The following is a 5,518-nucleotide window of genomic DNA, read 5'->3' as shown; positions in this document are numbered from 1 at the left end:
ACATGTTTGTCCATGGAAGTACCTAACAGAAGGATTGTTTGTACGTTCCTGAATGTTTTCATAACCTGTATTCGGCACTGCATTTATGTCTTGTCTGCATAGGTAGAACTACGTATTTATAAATTTTTATGGGTTGGACATTTGTATTTCATTTAAGTGTGTACTGGGTGTGTACAAATGGGCCTAGAGTGTATCACAGGGGTTAATCAAACACAAGCTGAATGTAAACCCAGCTGGGGCCTTGTGAGACATGAGAGAAGTGACTGGTAGTATTTACTGTAATAAAAGTTAACAGCGGTCAGTCAAACCCCTCAGGATCACATTACTCCTCAGACATGTGGCTGCATAGAGCTACCTACCTCCTCCAAGCGTGCGTCCCAAATGGCACCCTATTCCTTTTATAGTGCACTACTTTTGACCAGGGCCCATTGGGCTGGAGTCAAAAGTAGTTCACTATGTAGGGGTAAAGGTGCTATTTGGAATGCAGGCGTCCTTCTAGCTGCTTTATGGACTTTGTCCTCAGAGAGCAACCTGTGTGAAGTTGAACTCGTTGTTTTCAAAAGGGAGAAAAGAAAACACGTAAAAGCAAACTTCCCTGGATCAGCTGCCCCCTGAAGCTGTCCTTTGCCTGTGTCCCACCCTTAACCCTTCAGGTGATAAATCTGCCCTGAGTTACTGTGTGTGTGTGTGTGTGTGTGTGTGTGTGTGTGTGTGTGTGTGTGTGTGTGTGTGTGTGTGTGTGTGGGGGGAGGTCTGGGGGAAGACCCCCATGCAGAACGACCCCTGTCTGTACCACACAACACCCCTTGTTAGTGTCATCAACACAGTCATATTCATGTGAACACATGTTCACCTACATTTTGCAGTGATTTAGTGAGTCAACATTTATATACTATCTACTTTTTATTATGTCGATGTCGATGCAACATTGATGTATAGAAATAATGAAAACAAGCTGTTAGTGTATCTGTCTCAGGATTGTAATAGTTAGTTAACCTAGTTATTTTCCTTTATAGGTTCTTTCTTAGGATCCTTGGCCACACCAACACAGACAGCGAGTCAGAGGTAAGTACAAAATATACGCCTATCACTCTGGCATATCTGCAGTTAGTTCTAGAAAGCTGGAATGCGTACCCCCTGAAATCAGTCCTTTCAAAAAGAGTCACAGTGCTCCGTTTTAGAGAACTTTACTCTGTAAAATAAACATTCATTTGCCAGGCAGGTTTAAACAAACATATTCTTGCTCTTGTCACATAGATTTCCCATGACACTGCCACAGTCACTTTGTTTAGGTGTTGAATGACTATGGGAAATTGAAAATGATATTTGTGGAGCTGCTGTGTATGAGTGGCCCCAAGGCCCACGAGGGCCCCTCAGTTCAGTAGCTGCAACCTTTAAATTGTGAGAAAGGGGTGTCAGATTCGTTAGTGGCTAGCCTAATGCTATAGCTGTTGGCTAATGCTTGTGGCTAGCCTAATGCTATAGCTGTTGGCTAATGCTAGTGGCTAGGCTAATGGTTAGGCTAAAGATAAGTCTAGGGCTAAAGCTAAGGGCTAAACTCCAGGGGTACCTTCCTGGGTCAATGGGTGGACAGGACAGGTCTGGTGGTCTATGGGGCCTGTGGGCTGTCTGGCAGGGAGATCAGAGAGTAGCACCATCCTCCAGAAATGCTACAATTATCCGACTCACTTTGTCTGGAATGATTTATAATGTGGGAACATTAAGTGCGCTAGCGAGGCGGCTGGCTGAGGAGGCTGGGGGAGGGAGGTCAAGGATGGCTCTGTCAGTTCCAGGCCTGGAAGCTTCACAGAGGGGGGAGAATAACAGAGGGACAGCCCTGGGAGCCCTGATCAGAGGGAGTGGGAGTCCTACGCCCTGCCTGTCGTAAATCAGCAGCCCTACAGGACCCCAGACACCCTGCCATCGGCCCCCAGCACACGCGCCTCTTCTCCTCTCTTCCACATTCTGCTAGCATCCACAAGGAGTTGTGCTCTGGACCGTGTTTAGTGGGTGGAAAACATTTTCAAACACAGTGAAACAGGGACAGATATTTTTGCTATCTGTTGCAAAACGTTTTGCACTACTGAATACAAACCTGCTCTTTGGAACCTTGCTTATTGGGTAGTTTCTCTCTGTTGATATCTTCTTTCCAGATAGATGGCCCTGTATCTGTTCTCTCAGTGAATGACTAGCCATGATACTGTTGCCTCTGATTATTTTCAGAGACAATAAAGCTAAACTCATCCTTTCTCATTGTTACCCTGTGTTGTGACAGTAAGAACGAATAGAATCAATACCAATATCAATAGCAGCTAAGTGGGTCAACAGGGAAACACAATTCATATTTTAAGGAGCTCAGGGAACACTGGAGATTCTGGAAATAGATTAAACTGGAAAACAAAAGGACATTGAAGCAGTTATAACAAAAAGTTATTTTTCTACTCTGTTATTGTCCCAAGAAGATTAAGTTGTGAATGGCTTTTATGAAAGTCATTGCTCACACACACACACACACACACACACACACACACACACACACACACACACACACACACACACACACACACACACACACACACACACACACACACACACACACACACACACACACACACACACACACACACACACACACCTCCCCGGTCCCCGTCCGCCTGCATCCTACATTGCTATATGATTTGTGCGTTCATGTTCCTGTATACCCCGGCCTCCACCGACAGTAATTCAACACAGAGTATATTTTACATAAATCATTTGCTGCTCATTGATTTCCAATGCAGGGGAGAAATATGCTGGTCGCTACCTCTGGGGGCTGGGGATGTATCAGGTGCTCAGTTTGCGGTGAAAGTTGTGACAGGCAGAGAACCATATCTCGCGATCACATGTCCCAGCCCTTATTTATGGCTGTTCAGGGGCCCACTCATCAGGGCCACAGGTGTCATTAAGGAACAGCCAGGAGGTAGCACAGGGAACTGGAGACCATTCAGGGGCCATGGAGCTCACTGCTGGCCCTCAGCTTCCAGCCCCCAGCCTGAACCTGCCCTGGCCTGCTTCACTCAGTCCTTAGACCTAACCCCCCCCATGTGTGGCTCTTGGATACAGGGACAATAATGTCCACTAGATATGTTCTAGAGGTCAAATGTCAGTGATTAGAGGTTAGAATCACCCTCCACTTCCTGAAGTCTAGTGGCCACTAGTGAAGGAGTGTCTCCTCTAGCCTGTTCTGTCATCAGGTAACATGTTGTTGTCCATTTTGTATTGGTGGCACCTCCTGATGGATCAGTGATCAGTCTGTGGATTGGGGTTTTGGGGTGTTTGATGGCACCTCAGAGGAGAAGAGCAGGACTTGATGAGTCCTAATTGGCCTCATTAGCTTCTCTTTTAACACTATCTGATGGTGTGACTTTATCACACTTAGACCTGGTTAATGCTGTGTGTGTTGTTGAATGGAAGTGTTATCTGTACTCACCCTAGGTGTGGCGGTGGTTCCCTGATCAATAGGGATAAAGCCCACTGGAGAGGGGATCACTCTCACACCATTCATAATGCTCTTCTGTTCTTCATTCACACTTCACAAACCACCTTACTCACTCATCTTATTCTCACCTGTTTTAAACACAGTCGACTATTAGTCTGACTAGTGTTCTAATAATATAGAATTAGGCAGAATATAATAAAAGGTCTCCACTTGACAACACTCCAAGACCCCTCACTGCGAGGACCTCAGTATAAAGACTGTAAGGGTATTGACATGTTGTTAGCACCATTAGCATGTAGGCAGACACTGGTTACGTCCCAAATGACACCCTATTCCCGATATAGTGCACTACTTTCTGGTCAAAAGTAGTGCACTATATGGGGAATAGAATGATATTTGGGACACAACAATTGACACTGATACCATTCCCATAATGCATTGCCATCCCTGTTCCGTGGCATCTGAGTGACAGACGTTGAGACGCCTCCGGCACGGCAGTGAGAATTGGTGAGGACGTGGCAGGGATCCGTGGAATTTGCCTCTGACGCTGGTTGACGGCTCTCGGAGGGCTAGGGTGTCACTCCACTGATGAAACCTCCACTAAGAGCTTTTCATTTTAAACACAGAGTCTCCCGTCTCCCCTAAGTAACTGGATCCCTCTCGCATGGCTACACTCCTACATATACATGTTTGTATTTACAGAGAGACTTACCGAGGGAGTTCCCTGGTGACTTCATCAGGAGGATATGATGGATCTTAACTAATGGGATAGCCTGTGTGTGTGTGTGTGTGTGTGTGTGTGTGTGTGAGTCTGTGTGCATAGTCAGGAACCCTTTGCATTGGTGTAAATCAGTGTCCTTTATTGGGATCTTGTCTTGGTAGTGATCACAGAGATATGATACCTCTGTGTTGCTGCCCCAGAGAGGCTATCTTAAGACGCCACATGGTGGTCTGATATCCACTGCCCCCCCCCTGGGCTCGGAGGGCTGGGACTGGGCCAGGGCAGGCAGTGGGATGGGATGGGAGGGACGCCTGTGGCCCAGGGTTACCCTAACCACCCTCCTACCCCCTCCTCTCTACTCCTACCTCCTCTCTTTGGATGGCATAGGCCCTGTAACAGAACTAGATAAGCAGTCCTCAAACTTGGCCAGGAAACTGCAGCTACAGTGATAGTACAATATTTCACTTCGATGTGCCCTTGAGCAAGACACTTAACCCTAATTGCTCCAGGGTCAGCTGTTGATAATGGCAGACCCTGGCTGTGACCCCACTCTCCGAGGGTGTCTCAGGGAGAGTTGGGATATGCAAAAATACATTTCCAATTCACACTTGTGTATAATACATACATTTACTTGTGTGAGATAGGACAAATATAACCACCCAACTAATTATTAAATGATTAATGTCAGGATGACTGGCATGTGTGATGGTAGCATGCACATACATGCACTGTGAATGACAGGCTGTTTTTCTCTTCTCCAAGGCCGGGTGCTGGGCTGCACGGAGCTGGGGGGATAAGCTAAGCGGGCTGCTGCTCTGCTCTGAGGCTGTGTCTGTGTGTGTGTGTGGGAGGGGGGATCCTGGCAGCTCCTGGGATTGTGGCAGATGGTTGAGGGCCAGGCAGAGCCTCCTGGCCGGGCCTGTCTTTGACCTGCATCAGGGGGAGGAGGAGGAGATCTGCTGGGAGACCATGCCCTGACTTTTCCTTCCATCTCCCATCTCCTCCCCCAGCAGCACCAGGCTGGCTGCCTAGCTCCCTCTTCCCTCCCACAGGTTATCTCTCAGATAGGGCCACCAGGAAATGACTGGCTCTCTGATGGTGCATGCACAATAACTTCAGAAAGTATTTACACCCTTTGACTTGTTGTGTTGTGTTACAGCCTGAATTTCAAATGGATGACATTGAGATGTTGTGTCACTGGCCTACACACAATACCCATAATGTCATAGTGGAATTATGTTTTTAGAAATGTTTACAAATTAATGAAAAAATGAAAGCCGAAATGTCTTGAGTCAATAAGTATTCAACCCCTTTGTTAG

This window comes from Oncorhynchus keta, unplaced genomic scaffold, assembly GCF_023373465.1.
Source record: "Oncorhynchus keta strain PuntledgeMale-10-30-2019 unplaced genomic scaffold, Oket_V2 Un_scaffold_3959_pilon_pilon, whole genome shotgun sequence".
Classification (NCBI taxonomy): Eukaryota; Metazoa; Chordata; class Actinopteri; order Salmoniformes; family Salmonidae; genus Oncorhynchus; species Oncorhynchus keta.
This window is presented reverse-complemented; position numbering follows the sequence as displayed.